General features: G+C 39.9%; 1 long non-coding RNA gene across 1 annotated transcript; it reads right to left on the bottom strand.

Annotated features, from left to right (window-relative positions):
* Positions 1–14,818: 14,818 nt before the first annotated feature.
* Positions 14,819–17,380, bottom strand: LOC105440779. Its single transcript, XR_004062998.1, has 3 exons — positions 17,116–17,380; positions 16,046–16,324; positions 14,819–15,143 (listed from the first exon to the last, which is right to left on the bottom strand). It is a non-coding gene; the product is annotated as an uncharacterized LOC105440779 (long non-coding RNA).
* Positions 17,381–18,783: the final 1,403 nt, after the last annotated feature.

The following is an 18,783-nucleotide window of genomic DNA, read 5'->3' as shown; positions in this document are numbered from 1 at the left end:
AGAGCATATATGTCAAAGTGGCGTTATTGACCTTGGCATAAGTGATCATTCACTAACTTATTGCTCAAGGAAGCTTATTAGGCCCGTGTTTGGGCACCACAAAACTATATCCATTAAAAGAATGAAAAGTTATAATGTAGATGATTTCAATTTAAATTTATCTCTAGCCGATTGGTCTAAAATAACAGAATGTAACGAAGTAAATATGGCATGGGCAAATTTTAAAACTATTTTTTTATCAATAGTTAATATGAGTGCACCTCTTAAACAAGTAAGAATCAAGCAAAGAACAGAAAAATGGATGAACAATGAAATTATTGCGATAATTAAAGAGAGAAATGTAGCTTACAAAAATATGAAAAGGGATATTAGTAATTTGGATCTCGCAAGAAAATACAAAGCATTAAGGAATCTAGTACAAAGAAAGGTTAAAAGAGCTAAAGTCAAATATTTTCAAGATCAAATTGAAGAAAATAAACATGACTCCAGGAAGTTATGGAAAAATTTGAAGGGTTTAGGTCTAAAAGGCAAAGGGAAAAGTGCTCAAGAGACAGTTATTAATGTCCAGGGAGAATTATGTCATGATAAATCAAGAATAGCAAATGAGTTCAATAATTATTTTACAACTGTGGCTGACAAGTTAGCGTGTAAATTACCAGTAAACACGAACAAATTCCATGCCGACAGTGAAAGATTTCAAAAGTTTTTGACGAGAAAGACATCTCAAAAGATAGTTTTCACTTTTCTCCAGTTACAGAAAAGTTTGTTTTAGATGAGTTAAACAAGTTGAAAGTATCGAAAAGTACTGGACTAGATATGATACCAGCCAGATTTTTAAAAGATGGGGCGAGAAATTTGTATAACCTTTGAATTATATAATCAATTTATCTCTTATGTCTTCTATCTTTCCTCACGACATGAAAATTGCAAAAGTAACACAGCTACATAAAAAGAAAGACAAAACTGACGTTGGTAATTATAGGCCTATCAGTGTTTTAAGCGTAGTTTCAAAAAATTTGGAAAAATCGGTTCATGCTCAAATAGAGAAATATTTTCAAGAAAAAAAGTTAATATATGAATTTCAGTCCGGCTTTCGTAACGGATATTCCACTGAAACATGTTTAATACATTTATCGGATTTTGTTAGGAATGAAGTTTCTCAAGGGCGCTTTGTTGGAATGGTTCTTCTGGACTTACAAAAAGCCTTTGATACTGTAAATCATAACATACTGTTAAAGAAATTGGAAGTGATGGGTTTGGATTCGGCATGTGTTAAATGGTTTAGATCATATTTAACTAATCGTCATCAAGTGGTAACTATGCAGAAGGTAATATCTGATTCCCAGCCTATTAAATGCGGGGTTCCACAAGGGAGCATTTTAGGCCCCATTCTCTTTATGTGTTATATTAATGATATGTGTACTTGTGTTAATGATTCTAAATTACTTTTATATGCTGACGATAGTGTGTTACTATATTCAGAGTCAATTGAAGAAAAACTAAGTGCAGAATTGGCAAAATGCATCGAATGGATGACAGACAACAAGCTTAGTTTACATGTTGGAAAAACAGAAAGTATTTTATTTTGTTCGAAGGGAAAGTTTAAATATACACGTGACTTCAAGGTTACCTATAATAATCAAGTGATTGAGAGTAAAGATTCAGTAAAATATTTAGGAATAAATTTAACTAGTGATCTGTCATGGACAGGTTTGGTAGATTCAATTGCCAAAAAGGCTAATTCTCGCTTAAAATTTGTGTATAGATACCAAACTTGTATGAACATGAAGTCGAGACGTATTTTGTGTTTTGCTTTGATACAATGTTTATTTGATTATGCTAATGCTGCTTGGTACAGTAGTCTGGGCAAGATGGACAAGAAAAAGTTAAGAATAATTCAGAATAAGATGGTAAGATTTATTAATTGCTTAGGCCCAAGAACACACGTCGGGAAAAATGAACTTAAAGAAGCAGGTATACTCTATGTAGGTCAAAGGTCTAAACAACTCGTGTTACACCATGTCCATAAAATATACTACTCAGATGTAGATCATTATATTACTAATAATTTTACTCGTGTCTCAAATATCCATGGATACGATACAAGAAATAGTCATTTTAATTTTGTTTTACCCAAGCGAAAAGGACAAATTGGAAACTCTTTTTATTTTAATGGTATCCAATTTTGGAATTCTCTCCCAAAACATGTCAAAATAGAATTTTTCACACTTTAAAAGTGTATTAAAACAATACCTAAAGCATGAATCCCTTCAAGAACAGTAATATCAGTTATCTTAAATCACAGTTCATTATGTGCAGCGCATGTTTTTAAGTTTAATCTTGCATAATATACCGTAGATCATTGTTTGCTATAAGTTCTAGAAATTTTTGTTGTTGTTTATGTTATATTATTTATTCGTAATATTCGTAGTAGTTATTAGTTGTGATATTTTATTCTCATGCCGTACTGTACACGTACTTTATAGGACCCCGTTGGAAATAAGCCTTTTCCGGCTTTCATGGGTTATCCTGTCAATGTATCTTCTCGTTTCATTTAATGTATGCATTCATTGTACTATACTTGACGAATAAAATCAATCAATCAATCAATCAAGCAGAACCTGGACCGCCACACCAAGGTGCACCTTTATCCAAAGATCCCTCAATATAAGAGTGGTGAGGCTCTCCTTAATTTCACAAGTGCTGCCAAGACTGTGAGCTCCAAGGAGGACAAGACTGCAGTCAACCCAATCTGGCAGGATGTGTCGACAGTGGTGAAGAAGGCCAAGAGATTGATGTTCAATTGAAACACATCCTACTAGATTTTAATCATGCCTCATTGAAATGCAATACTATATCATTCTTCATATGGCCCTATAGTTCATGAAAGAATCTGTTTCATGTTTTTTTTTTTTAATCCCTCATTGTTTTCTTGTTTTTCTCAAACTTTCATTTATTAATTCAGATTTCCTGCCTTCACTCAGGCAAACTGTGTACTCTCTAATAGTTTTTTAAAAATATCTTTCGGACCCAACATCTACCTCCATGTGGAACGAGTTGTGGAGCAATTCGAGAAGCATTTGCCCTGGGTAGTGAATGGTGTACAGCAGTCAGGGACCGAGGCTACAAAGATGATCATCTTTACAAAGGGCATGAACAATTGCCAAAATATCTACAACTGGATGGCGGAACAGGTGGCAGAGGTGAGATGTCCACATCCAAGCAAACATCTACTCATAGAGATGTACCACAGCAAAACAACACCTGGCAAGTCCCAGGAAATAATGGGAGAATTTGGTCGAAGGGGAAGCTGTACCAGAGTGGTTGTTACCACTCTGGCCTTTGGACTTGGAGTAGACATTGATGATGTGGAAGTGGTCATCAACTGGGAGTGGAGGACGCCCTAACTTATTGGCAGGAAGTTGGGCGCTGTGCCCGTCAAATCCCCAGCGGTGTCGCTCTCCTGTATGCTTACAGGAGATCATACGGCACAAACTTAGAAGATGAGACGATGAAGGAGCTAGTGAACAGCGAGCGATGTGTTCGAGCCACACTCCTTGCAAACTTCAGGATTCCTGGCACACCAGACCTGGGAGAGAGGGCAGAGGACTGTCAGGGAAGAGAATGCACAATCAAGTCCCCCTGTAGGTGCAAATCCTGCATGTGTTGCTCCCGATGTCAGGAAAGGTGCAGATGTCCTCACAAGTTCCAATCTGTCCAAGCCAGATTAAACTCTTTTGACTGAGTGTCTGAAATGCCTGTACTGCATGCGTCATCGTCAGCAGTCCAAGGTGATGATCAGCCAATACAATATCGCTGGCATGCCTTCAGTCCGACCATCCTAATGCAACTTGCCCCTGCAGTCCGAAGTATGTTCCCGGCAATTATCTGTGGAAAGCGGGCCATAGACAAAGATGTGGCGACTCTCTTGAGTGAACATCTTGATGCCGTGTCCATGAACAAAGTACAGAGGATGATTCAACAGGGACATGATGAATGGTATGGTGAGCGGCGAGATCTCTATCAGACTCTTCTTATGGAAGCCCATAATGCAAGCACGACACAAACTTCCCAACGTGGCACAGAAGTTTACCGTGAAGTCAAACCTGACGAGATATCGCAAGATCCATGGTGAGAAGCCTTTTACGTGTGGGCAGTGTGGCAGCCGGTTTACGCTGAAGCCGCATCTTGACCCCCATCTAAAACTTCACTTCAACCTCAAAATCCACTGTATCGTGAAGGGGAGGCACTACTAAAGAACACTGCAGAGGGCGATCGAGTGTGGTTCCAAGACGAGAAGGAGAAGGTGGTGGACAACGTGTGGCGGGACCCCATAACAGCAGAGAGGGAGGCCAAGAAATATGCCCAGGAGCACTGGAGAACGAGGCTGGTGATAATATTTGGAAAGTGTGCTGGGCAGACGTTCCAGTGCATGCTGGAGAACAGTGTTGGTTACACTAAGAGTGGCTTTAGCTCCAACGCAAGACAAGTGAGATCTATTTCATGTATTGTTTGTTTTTGGCCTGTTGTTTATTTGTTTTTATGTATGTGTGTATGTGTGTGCATGGTAGTTGGTGTTTTTATGTGAAACCAATAAAAATGAATTTATTTCCAAATGAATGGTTTTTTTCTTCTCAATTATGTCGTTTTTGCATTTTAAAAATGTGTACATTGAGCAGCAGCTTCACTCTAATGACTGAGAGGATGCAGTGCTTTTACTGCTTGAAGGAGCACCAAAGGACGGGCAGTGACCTCCAGTACCAGGCGCATGGTTACAGCCCATCTATCCTGATGAACATTGCATGTTTCTTTGCAAACTTATTCCCGGCTGTTATATGTGGGAAGCGGGCTATCCACAAGGAATTAATCCTTTTCCTGCAGGATAGGTTGAACTTGATGTCCATGACCAAGCTACATCGTGTGATAAAGGAGGGGCACGATGTATGGTATGCCACCAGGAGAGGAGTCTACCAGATGGTGCTCCACAGCCAGCGGATAAATGCTCCATCCACCTCTCAGAAGGGCATCATGGAATTCCTGAAGCCAGAAGGCAGCTATACCCAACCCATCCCCCAGTCCCCCATCCCATGTGTGCGGGTTCTCCGTCAGGCCCTCCTTATCCAGGAGATCGAGCAGCTGGATGTCTTCAGGCAGTCTATACTGAGCCAGACTGGTGGGTTACTCTGCGTGGATGGCACAAAGCAGGTGATTTTTATATTTTTATTCATAACTATAATAATAATATACCAGACATGGTGGGGACTCTAACCCTCGACCTTCAGTTATGAATACAGCAGTCCAAACTACGAGAGCGCAGGCTGGTCGGACAACTAAATCATTAAAAAGAATAATAATAATACAAAATAAACTAACAATTTTTTTCCTTCTCAACTTTTTTTTTCTTCTCCCAGATCCTCAAGAAAATAAAAGGTGATGGCCAGGGGACCATGCAGTATCTGACCACTGTGTTAAATAAATGGGGACACTTTGTTACAACAGTGTTTACTGCATCAGAATCTATGGCCTATGGTCTCCCTGGTGCAATACTCACATACAATAAAGATGACATGCTCAAACTCATCAAAGCCATACGGAATGGAGACAAGGACTTCTCAAAGTACAGTAATAAAGAGATGTTATCCTTTGTCACTCCAAATCAAGCATCATCCTACGTCTGTCAATCGTCATGTCGTATCCTGGTTAGATACTCCCACTTAACAATTGAGCAATTATTTAAACTGACGAGTAAAACATTGTGTCAACAATTCTTAAATCACCTGGATATTTATGCAACGGGCCTAGGTGTATACATGGGGACCCGGTGGGAGTGGGATGTGTATGCAATTTTACTTTTATACCGGCGAATGCGCCAAATGGCTGCCAGAAAGCATTGATCCCAAGGGAGCAGAAAGTACAATACATGTGCGGATTGATTGTGAGTGTACGTCCGATGGCCGGGGGTAATAATGTAAAGGGCTTTGAGATGATTATCAATCATATTTAATAGGTGTTATATAATTAGCAAACATTGTTATTATTATGCGTATTATTGCTTGTAATTTTGCATGTGTGAGTAAAAATATTAGTACAACTTGACTGAAAGTGATCTACTAAATAATGGATTAATTAATTATTTTTTTGTTTTTTGTTGTAATTCTGTGTAGGTGCTGTACCTCATTATTCGTATGTATTTACTTTTTGTATAACAGGTGAAAATGGTGCTGCACAAATGCCCAGAATGTGGACAGAAGTTTGGGGTGATGCCCAACCTCACCAGACACCGAAAAACGCACTCAGAGAAGATGTTCAGGTGTGAGAAATGCGGGAAAGGTTCACGCTGAAACAAGGCCTCGACCGGCATTCAAAGCAGCACGCCTACCCGAAGATCCCGGTGTATAGGGCAGGGGAGGCCCAGATGAAGAACACAGAGGAGGGCAACCGAATCTGGAACCTGGCTCAGGAGAAGGTGGCCGACAAGCTATGGTGGGACCCCAAGGCGGCGGAGAAGGAGGCGAAGGAGCGTGGCGACAAGCTGTGGAGGTCTGAGGTCAGGATTACCTTTGGCAGGTGCGAAGGGCAGACTTTCCGCTGGCTTCCAGAGAACGTCAGAAACATCAGAAGAAGACAACACAAGATCTGTTGCCGGATCTTGAGGAGGAGTTCTTTGACGATGCAGAGCTGTTGGCCCTCGTGGAGGAGACCATCCAAGACTCGGAGCTGTCGACCTCCATTTCAACAAAGTTGACCACCACCGACAAGCTATCAACAAAACCGTCAACAAACACTGCGCCTCAAGAAGCCGAAGGGTCATCACTATCAGGGTGGCAGTAGTCCTGGGAACACCCACCTCCCAATGCTCAGGCCATGTATGCTCCCAACATTCCATGGTTGAAGAGTGATGGGCCAAATGGTTTGTATCAATCCTCAAGCAAGACCACCTTCAAGCAGCAGATGAAGTTCCACCCTCCACCTTTGTCAACGTCTGTGAAGTCGACCATCCCACCAATGGCATCGTTCTTCGTGACAAAGGTTTTCTTCTGGCGGCCAGTGGGTGTCCTTGACCTCAAGATTCGTTGTCCGAATGCCAACTGTCCAGCTCCACCTGACGCCTTCCTTGCTAAGAGTGTCTTTAATACCATTGCCAAACAGGTGAGATTAGTGCTCATGTATTATGTGTTTGTGATTGTTTATGTATGTGTACGTTTTTGTGTGAGTGTGGTTGGTGGTATGTGTGCTTTGTGTGCATTGCTGCATCCAATAACTTTCAATCTACAGTATTTTATTGAAAATTAATACATTTTGTATGTTTTAATTTTTTTTCATTATGTGGCCTGAGTAACTACTACACCCTTCTTACATCTACCTTATCGTCTTCGCGGTTCAGTGGAACGCCTGTATGGAAATGCGTAAGGTGGCTGGAGGGCAAGGAAGGCGAACCTCTTGCATCGATCCACGCCAGCTCCAGAGGATCAACGAGCAAGGGAGGGCGCTTTTCGGCCAGGACCGTGTTCTTTACAAGCCCAACTTCTCTGCTCCTATGACCGTGGTTCCAGCAGAGGAAGAGTTGTTGGGCGTCGAGTATGCCTACTCCCAGTCCAAAAACTACATCCATAAAAGTGAGAATATTGTTTTGAGGATACCGGATTTATCTTATATGATATTAATTATATAAAGTACCATATCTTATTATTATATTTGTTTATGATGAAATGATGACAACAATACTGTAGATAATTATACTACTTATGATCAAATGATTGTGTGTGATTTGTGTTAAAGGCTGATTGTTTTTTTTTTATTGTTTTATTAATTCATCTTTGTATTTCTTTCAACAGCTGAACTTGAAGTCAACCAATAATGATTTTGGCAATCAGTAATAAAGTATCAAACTATTTATTGATGCAATCATTAATCATTCTTATTTCTTTTTCTTTTATAATTATTTACAGCCGATGAAGAAGCTGAATCGTAGACCGAGTCTGAGGACGAAGGCATGGACGAGGATGGTCCTACCACTCAACCTGATGACCCCCTGGATGCAGTGTCTGTAAATCACGTTGCCCTCAGCAATGAAGAGCATGTGGTTGAGGAGGTCTCCCCCCTTATGGAAGATGTGCTGATGAGGCAAAGCAACCTTCATCTGCCTGGCTTCCAAGAAGTAGAGGACTTTGCGCTTCTTCTTCTTGAGCTCATTGAAGAGGAGCAGCACATCATCCCGGCCCCCCTTAGGTGGGAGCTTGCCAAAGCTGCAGGGAATCTGCAAGACCATGACTAGAGCGCCCGCGACTTTGTCAAAAAGTACGAGTCTACCTGGGTCTACACTATGTTTGGGAGATGCTTGGGCAGTCACTCCCAGGAGAGTAGCTCGGCTCAGAAGACAAAGTTTGGGTGGATGCGCTTTGCCCAGGCAGCACCCACACAGACGAGTCAAGGCTCTTATAGCTCCTCATCAAGATGCTCAAAAATCAGCCGTCTGTGGGTGGCCTGTCATCCCCTACGAAAGCAGCCTCCAAAATAAAGGCCCGCTACAACAGGATTGCCGACAGGGTTAGGGATGATCATGACCCACTCCTATCTGCCATGGACATCCCGCTGCCTAATATAAATGCGAAATCAATAACAGCGTTTATATCGAAGGAGCAGAAGCGGGCAAATTACCATGCCACAGCTCAACCGAAGGTGTAGCCCCACAGGAAGGTACCGTCTAAAGCCTCCATTCCAGAAGCTGTGGAGTTACCTGCATCCCTTCCACCTCCTTCCTTCACCAAGACAAATTATGAGTATATTCCCCACCAGTGTGGAAGGCAATATGGTGAGAAGAGGTGGGCCCTTGACTTCTCTCAACCTGGACCATCATCCCAAAGTCAAGATGAGCCACCTCTTCCTAAGTTACAGTGCCTTGCTCCAAAGCTGGGTCCCTCCTCATCCCCAGCAATGCCACCAGGGTCTTCTGGCATTCCCATCTTGGTCGTTGTACCAGCTTAACCAAAGGCACAGACGTTCTCCCTACCGCCAATCCCATCCATTGGGTTGACCGTATGTCCTCCTCCTCCCCCACCTCTCAAACCGTCACCTTCTGTCCCAAAAGCGACGTCAAAACCATGTTCAGCATGTAATATAGCAAACTGTGGAGGCCTAAGCAAGAAGTATGTTCCATCAAAAGCAAAAACAGTGGGAAGTACACACAGAAATTCACATTTTGTCCAACCACGAATAGAAGTGTCACTCAAGGGTTCACTAAGGTATATGGTAGTTATGAACATTTTGTTCAGGAAGTAGATGCCGAATTGGGAAGGCACAAAGACGAAGAAAAGGATGATTAAAATATTCAGGTAGTCAATCCCAGGAAAGTAGCTCAGCACAAACAAACAAATTTGGGTGGATGCGCTTTGCCCAGGCAGCATCCATTACAGATGAGTCGAGGCTCTTATACCTACTCATCAAAAAGCTGAAGAATCAGCCGTCTGTGGGAGGCCTGTCATCTCCAACAAAAGGAGCCTCCAAAATAAAGACCCGATACAAGAGGATCACGGACAGGGTCAGGGATGACCCACTCTTATCTGCCGTGGATATCCTGCTTCACAAATAGATGTGTGACTCCAGGGTTCAACAATGTTTATGATAGTTATGAACATTTTATTCAGGAAGCACTGCAGATGCCAAATTGGCAAGGCAAAAAGACGAGAAAAGGATAATCAAAATATTCAAACACATTGTTGTATTTGCTTTGATGGAGTGTATTTTTTGCATAATTTGGTTCTTTTACAAGAAATGAAGTTTGCGCAGGCCGCCTAAATCACGGAGGAGTCGAGGCTTCTGTACCTGGTCATCCAGGCACTTAAGAATCTGCCGTCAGTTTCGTGCTAGTCTCCAACCAAGACCGCCACTAACATCAGGACAAGGTATAAGAGGATCTGTGACAGGCTTCTTGATGACCCAGTCCTCGGCACACTAAATCTTCCCCTTCCGAATATCAACTCAAAATCAATTACGAATTTCATTGGAAAGCAAGAGACGCGATCAAATTTCCTTGCAACCACTCAACCCAAAGTCCTCCGACATCGGAAAGTCCTTTCTTTTGATCCCCTCCCGGCACCTGTCGAGCTTCCAGAGATGTTGCCGAACCCAGGGTATGCACAGGTTAAGTACAGTGTTGTACCTCAAGCAAGAGAAGCGATCGAGTTGAAGGAGTCCGAGAGGACCAGTAGTGAGCTTCAATTCAGATGGCATGCGTACAGTCTCAGTATCCTCATCAATCTTCCACCTGCCATCTCTAGCATGTTCCCTGCAGTGATGTGCGGCAAACGAGCCATTGATAAAGATGTTGTTCGTATCCTTGATGATCGAATCAACTCAATATCAATGAGCAAAGTTGCCCGCATCCTGCAAAAGGGTCATGATGAGTGGTATGCCAATAGGAGGGAACTGTACCGAACTGTCCTCTACAATGCACATACATCCACTTCTTCTACGGGGCAGGGAGGTATCCTGCCGTTTATGAAAGCTGAAGGGAGCTACACCCCACCCATCCACCAGACTCCTCTGCAATGTGCCCCGGTTCTTCACCGTGCCAAGCTCATCTTGGAGATCAAGAAAATGCCGGTCTACAGGTCCTCCATTCTGAGCATAACAGTAGAAATCTTGTGCATAGATGGCACAAAACAGGTATTTAGTTTTTATATTATTTAAAAAAGTGACCCCTATCACTTCCTCTCTTCGAAATGTAAAATAAGATACAAGAGTGAATAACTACAGACAGAGCACTAAATCACTGAAAATAATAAAAATAAATATATTGGATGTATATCAATGTCCCGAAGAAAAAAAGAAATGCAAGTCTTGCATGATTTAAATCAAACATGTGCCCTATAACAAAAATAAAACAATATCTTTTCTCTCCCTCAGATCCTGAAGAAAGTGTACTGAGATGGCCAGGGGACAATGCAGTTTCTGACGAGTGTACTCAACGTGTGGGGCCAGTTTCTGACCACCATTGCGACTGCATCAGAGTTTGAGAAGGCCTACACCAGGGTGGCCGCGGCTTGATTTGTCAATTTAAGAGTGCAAATGCTCCTGTGCCCAAAATCTTGTACACAGACAAAATTAATATATTTTCTCTCTCACTCTATTTTTTCTCTCAGATCCTGAAGAATGTGTACTGAGATGGCCCAGGGACAACGCAGTTTCTGACTAGTGTACTCAATGAGTGGGGCCAGTCTCTGACCACCATTGTGACTGCCTCGGAGTCTGAGGGAAGTCTACACATAAACAATGCCTTTTAAAATGCTAAAATATGTTGATTTTTTAAAAGTTACTACACCACCTGAAGTATTTATGCTTTACTATTCTCTGTGTATACTTTTACTTCACACAGACCGCCTGTTTCCCTTTTGTTGTGTACTTAACTACATGTATGTTTTGTACCTAACTATATACATTGAATTTATTCCTGGAGACCAGCCCTTGATAGGTCAATGGCCTCTGTTGGCTCCACCACATTATCAAGTATTAATTCTAGGTGCTCTAAATTCTTTAAATATTGTTTGGCTATTTTCTTGTTTTGTTTTGTTGTGTTGTGTTATTCAGATATTTTATGTAAATTGTTATGTTTTTTATGAAAAGTGGAAATAAATGAAATGGAATGAAAAAGTTCCTGTACAAAGACAACTGTTGTAGGCGAGTTCAATTTCTAAATTACTAAATTAATATGAAATATACACTACAGATATTTGTATTGAAAGTAGGTTTTGAATTGCAAAAGATTTTGTGTGTGTGTTTTGTGTTTGAGGAATGGTGGCACCTCTTGGTTGGAATCTCTGTTTCAGGAGTGGACGGACGGGGGAATGGTCTTGCGACTTGACGTATGGCATTGGTTGCATCGCTGGGACGCGGTCGTCATTAAGCAGACACACATGTCTGCTTAAGTATGGGTCATTCCTCAGTGCACCTGCTAGCGTTATTCTCGCTTACAACCACGACGATCTAACAGCGCTGATCAACGCCTTGAGGAAGGATGACCCCCTCTTTGCCCGCAAGACAGACGCTGAAATGATGAGCCACATCAAATCCCACCAACTCAAGAGCTATGTATGACGCGTGACCCGTGGTGTCAAGGTGAGTTTCCTTATAAATGAATGTTAGAAAGTGGGTATACATATTAATATTTCTTTCTCTCATTTTATTTTTTCAGGTATCACTCATTGCTTTTCCAGTGCAGTGAAACAAGCGAATGGAGGCTCGGAAGATGATAATGAATGTGAGGAAGACTACAGGTGTATGTTGCTATAAAGAGATGAAAGTGCATGCAACATTTCTATGGATAAGGCTAAATATTGAGGAAATCTCTAAACAAAGCAAGGTCTGTAAAAGGAGAAAAGATGCTAGTATGGATGTACTAGATAAAAACCCTCATCAATCGGACAATGTAAGAAACAAATGGCTAAATATTATATTTAAAAAAATATCAATTGAAGTCCAATGAGGCCAGACTCCAAAAAATGCCGACTTAAACAACTATGATTTAAGGTCAGGTTAAAAGTGTCATGGAGTCTATTCCAGTGGAATGAATAGCATTGGATAATTAGGGAATGGAAAATCAAAATCCACCTAAAAATACATTTTCATTTGTTTATGCCACATTGTCACTTAATACTTTCACAGTGTAAAGACAATTTCAATGTAACTGTCCATAGCATTTCAAATGTAAATTTTTTTTTCTTTCTTTCTATAATTTACTGTTTTTAATATATTCAATTGAATTGTATGATTATACTTATGACATTACTTGCAGGGCCTCTTGGAAGACCCACTTATTTAGAATGGGCTGCCCTCTTAATAAATATACACATGACGCAATGCCAAGTAGAATCAAGATGATGCCACTCTCCTCCAAAAAGACTGAGACAGGATAGTGGAATGGTCACATAAATGGCAGCTCAATGAAGAAAAGTGTAAGGTGATGCATTTTGGCAAGTAAAACAAGAACTTCACTCATACAATGAAATGTGCCAATGATAGAAAACACGTATCAACAACAGATGTCTCTGCCAATGAAAAGGATCTTGGAGTGATCTTCGATTCCAAACTATTATTTAGTAAACATGTTTTGGACTTTACCAAACGAGCAAACATGAAGCTTGGGATTATTAAGAGGTCTTTTTTATCTTTGGGAACCAAACGATTATTTCAATTGTACAAGACCACAGTACTCCCCACTCTGGAATACTGCAACACTGTTTGGAAGCATAAGCTTTTAAAGATGAAGGTGATCTGGAGAAAGTCCAGCGAAGAGCTACTATGCTCATACCAGAGATTAAACATCTTAGTTAATACTTAGGCAAAAAGCTGACCAAATCCAACTATACAAGATCATGACTGGACGAGAAGATGTACAGAGAGATATTATTCTCTATGAACAAAGAAAGTAGGGCAAGAGGTCATAGCTTCAAAGTTGAGAAGCCACATTGTAAGACACATTGTTAGGCAGAGGTCCCTTGCTGTTTGCTCTATTAACAACTGGACCGGGATAACCCAAACGACCAGTTCAAGCTAGGCCATCTATTAACAGTTTTAAATCTGAACTTGAAAATAATTGGCATCATCATCCTGTCAAATATAACCCGTACAGTATTAACAAAAATAGTGCTGTGATTGTCAAGATGGGCTCATAAGCTGATGCTTCAAGCCTCAACAACCAAGTCAGAATGAGCAGGAGTTGAACCTTGGATTCAATTTTAAAGAGTACAAGATGACGCACGAGGTCAAACAGGCAACAAAGCAAGGAATATCTAGAATTGTATCAGTAGTCCACAAACCATGCAGCTACATGTAGGAAACCCCACTTGTAAAAAAAAAAAAAAAGAAGAGGATGACTCATTAACAATAAACCCTTAACATTTACACTTATTCCATTCAGTTTGAAAAGGTGAAGATTGAGATCTTATTTGATAGGAATATGTGTACACAAAACCTTCTCTTGGTTTTCTTTTAAAGCTGTACCTTATTCTGTTTTGTATTAATTCATTTTAATATGTTATGTTATCCCGATTTATGTATTATATTCAAAACGAAATTGCATGTTTCTACCTGTAAAATATGTTTTTAAAGATGGAATTAAATAAACTGAACTTAAGTGAACAGTGCCCTTGAACTTTTTTTCTTTCACAACTTTAACAATATGAAGCCTTTGAACTATAGGCAGGGCCTTTGTACAAGTCATCTACCATGGTGTAATTTCTCTCATTTTGAAAAGATCAAGACTGATGCGATTACATGTATGCAGTAGATTGATCGAATTCTTTCATCACATGTAATCACATACCATACCTGCCAACATTTGAAAATGAGAATTAAGAATGGCTATAAGAATCAGAATTTTGAAAATCTGGGATATCCCGCATTTTGGGGTCCTAAAAATCCAGAAAAACAGGATATTCCGGATTATTCGGGAGGGTTGGCAGGTATGACATACATGTACATGTACATCCATGCACCCATGTATTATGCCCTATAAGTTCGACAGGAATCCATCAATAGGTTCTTGAGTTAACGTGATCACAAGCTGTTTTTGCATACGTAATAAGCCCTGTGACCTTTGACCAAATGACCCAAAAATCTAATCAATTCATTATGTCTGCAAGATACATACTGGACCCAAGTTTGGCGGGAATCCATCAATCGGTTCTTGCGATAACGTGATCACAAGAAGGGGACGTACAGACATACATACCCCTAGTAAAATCTTACCCCTAGTGAAATCTTACCCCTAGTAAAATCTTACCCTTAGTAAAATCTTACCCTTAGTAAAATCTTACCCCTAGTAAAATCTTACCATTAGTAAAATCTTACCCTTAGTAAAATCTTACCCTTAGTAAAATCTTCTCATGAAGTGCAGACATGGGTCTGACTTTTCTCACGTGAGGACGATCACACGGTTTTCAAGATGGCTTTGCTCGGGAAACCATATCATACATCGGCAGTCATAAGGTTTCTGGCCAACGTAGGTGGTCCTGGCATGTCGGGAGAGATGACCCCTGTAAAAGAATGTCTTATTACAGCCATCCTTCTCTTGGTAACCTTCATCATGATTGGAAATATCATTTGGCTCGTCAGGTGATTGGCAAGCTCCAGACTTCATTTCACATCTGTGAAGAAATTGACATAGATACCCCACAAATTATGGCAAAGACTTCCCCAAAAGACAATTTCAAGAGCATTGTCAATCATCATTTTGAAATGTTTGAAAATTACAGTGACGTATTTTGTTATCAGTGCCCTGTATATAGTTTAAAATAATGCTAACAATCAATCCTATGCTGGCACTGTATAGCTTCTCTTCTGTATGCTTCATCATATATGCTAAGTGAGGTCACTACCCAACATGACTGGCTAAGCACCTGCGTCCAGAAAAAGCGTAGAAAGGGTGTCTTTTTCAGCTACACAGCATCGTCGCAGTTTTCCTCAAAAAGGGTCGTTTTTCAAGCACTGATTGCACAAAAAAAAGGGTATCTTTTTAGGTTCACAGGTTTCAACGTTTTCCTTAAAAAGGGTCATTTCAGAAAAGGTGGGATACGCCATTAGGGTCCATTTCAGAGGTTGATGGACACGGTGGATAGCACTTTTGTATGAAAGTGACCCCCTGGGGGTCACTATGTCTAGTTACAAAAACTTACCCCTAGTAAAGTCTTACCCTTAGTAAAATCTTACCCTTAAAAAAATCTTACCCTTAGTAAAATCTTACCCCTAGTAAAATCTTACCCTTAGTAAAATCTTACCCCTAGTAAAATCTTACCCTTAGTAAAATCTTACCCTTAGTAAAATCTTACCCTTAGTAAAATCTTACCCTTAGTAAAATCTTAACCCTAGTAAAATCTTACCCCTAGTAAAATCTTACCCTTAGTAAAATCTTACCCCTAGTAAAATCTTACCCTTAGTAAAATCTTACCCTTAGTAAAATCTTACCCTTAGTAAAATCTTACCCTTAGTAAAATCTTACCCTTAGTAAAATCTTACCCTTAGTAAAATCTTACCCTTAGTAAAATCTTACCCTTAGTAAAATCTTCTCATGAAGTGCAGACATGGGTCTGACTTTTCTCATGTGAGGACGATCACATGGTTTTCAAGATGGCTCTGCTCGGGAAACCTTGTCATATATCGGCAGTCATAAGGTTTCTGGCCAACGTGGGTGGTCCAGGCATGTCGGGAGAGATGACCCCTGTAAAAGAATGTCTTATTACAGCCATCCTTCTCTTGATAACCTTCATCATGATTGGAAATATCATTTGGCTCGTCAGGTGATTGGCAAGCTCCAGACTTCATTTCGAATCTGTGAAGAAATTGACATAGATTCCCAATAAAAGATGGCAAAGACTTCCCCAAAAGGCAATTTCAAGAGCATTGTCAATCATCATTTTGAAATGTTTGAAAATTACAGTGACGTATTTTGTTATCAGTGCCCTGTTTATAGTTTAAAATAATGCTAACAATCAATCCTATGCTGGCACTGTATAGCTTCTCTTCTGTATGCTTCATCATATATGCTAAGTGAGGTCACTACCCAACATGACTGGCTAAGCACCTGTACCAGAAAAAGCGTAGAAAGGGTGTCTTTTTCAGCTACACGGCATCGTCGTAGTTTTCCTCAAAAAGGGTTGTTTTTCACGCACTGATTGCACAAAAAAAAGGGGGGATCTTTTTAGTTTCACAGGTTTCAACGTTTCCTTTAAAAAGGGTCATTTCAGAAAAGGTGGGATACGCCAATAGGGTCCATTTCAGAGGTTGATGGACACGGTGGATAGCACTTTTGTATGAAAGTGACCCCCTGGGGGTCACTATGTCTAGTTACAACAAGAACACTCAATGGCTTTTCCAGTGTGTGGCTTCTGACATGACCAACCCTTAGTAAAATCTTACCCTTAGTAAAATCATACCCCTAGAAAAATCTCACCCTTAGTAAAATCTTACCCTTAGTAAAATCTTACCCTTAGTAAAATCTTACCCTTAGAAAAATCTTACCCTTAGTAAAATCTTACCCTTAGTAAAATCTTACCCTTAGTAAAATCTTACCCTCAGTAAAATCTTACCCTTAGTAAAATCTTACCCTTAGTAAAATCTTACCCTTAGTAAAATCTTCTCATGAAGTGCAGACATGGGTCTGACTTTTCTCATGTGAGGACGATCACATGGTTTTCAAGATGGCTCTGCTCGGGAAACCTTGTCATATATCGGCAGTCATAAGGTTTCTGGCCAACGTGGGTGGTCCAGGCATGTCGGGAGAGATGACCCCTGTAAAAGAATGTCTTATTACAGCCATCCTTCTCTTGGTAACCTTCATCATGATTGGAAATATCATTTGGCTTGTCATGTGATTGGCAAGCTCCAGACTTCATTTCACATCTGTGAAGAAATTGACATAGATTCCCAATAAAAGATGGCAAAGACTTCCCTAGAAATCAACTCTACGCAATTTCAAGAGCCTTGTCCCCCACTTTTTGAAATGTGTGAAAATTACAATGAGGTATTTTGTTATCAGTACCCTGCATATAGTTTTTAAAAATGCTAACAATCAATCCAATGCTGGCACTGTTACTTAAAAAGTTCCAATTAATTGTATGTTATGAAAATTCAATCATATCTCCTTCATTTAATAGTGACTTAATAAAACTAAATAGTAAATAATTGCATTTACAAATACAAATACAGACTCTTTGTAAATTTGTATGTAACAGGGCCTAGATTAATTAATGTATTGAAGCCCTTCTGCACTAGTTGGCCAAGAGGGATTAAACCTTCCTGCATGGTCATTGACAGGTGGTTATCTCTTAAATCAGCTCTCAATTAACTTAACCCTTACCCGTACTGGGCTATTTTGAGCACCTTACTGACTGGGGGAGGGGCCTATGATCTCGGCCGTTGAATGCCTGATGAACAGGAAAATTTGCATGTTTGTAGATATTTACATGTACATAAGGAACAAGATAGTATAATTTGTTTTTTTCCTAATATGCAAATTTTTGTTGTTAAAGCCTAATTAAGTACAGTATGCAAAATGCCAATTTTATGCATTTTACAGAAAACTCGACATATTTGTCTGTAGACTTGTGAAGAATCTTGAAAATGTATTGAATAAATGTTTCTTTCATCTCAAATCCATGAGGTTTCATAATTTTTATGATATTTGAAAATGCATAGGTTAATTTGAACCAGAACGTCAATGACGTAGAGCTCATCCGCATCTCGCAACAACAAATATCGTAAATTTTATGTGGTACACTTTTGAACTGGTCAAAAAATAAAAAATTTGATGCCCTGGAAGGGACATAATTTCATTTAGCTGTACAAGATTAAATAGAAACTAAAGGAAATGTAATGAAAATTGGTTGAAAAATATATAGTTTTATGACAAGCAGGACTCGAACTTAGTAAGAGATAAATGTAAACATACTGACCATTTATTATGATAAGAAAAGGACAGAGGTATAAATAGTCAGTAAATTGTCAACAGAAAAATATGACAAAATAACAATTTTGTAAGGGACAAAAACGAGTAATTAATCAATGGAGCAAAGTCTCGAAATTCTGTGTAGAATTTTAGTAAACCAAATTTAGCTCTACCAGATAAAGCAAACCAAATCAAAATAGGTCAAGAAATGAGGGAGAAGAAGCAATTTTTGTTATTTTTGGAATCAATTTGCATAAATTACCATAATTAATCAATGGAGCAAAATCTCAAAATTATGAGATGTTTAGTGTACCAAAGTTAGCTCTACCAGATAAAGCAAACCA

Source organism: Strongylocentrotus purpuratus, unplaced genomic scaffold (genome assembly GCF_000002235.5).
Source record: "Strongylocentrotus purpuratus isolate Spur 01 unplaced genomic scaffold, Spur_5.0 spur5_scaffold_10, whole genome shotgun sequence".
NCBI lineage: Eukaryota > Metazoa > Echinodermata > Echinoidea > Camarodonta > Strongylocentrotidae > Strongylocentrotus > Strongylocentrotus purpuratus.
This window is presented reverse-complemented; position numbering and strand designations above follow the sequence as displayed.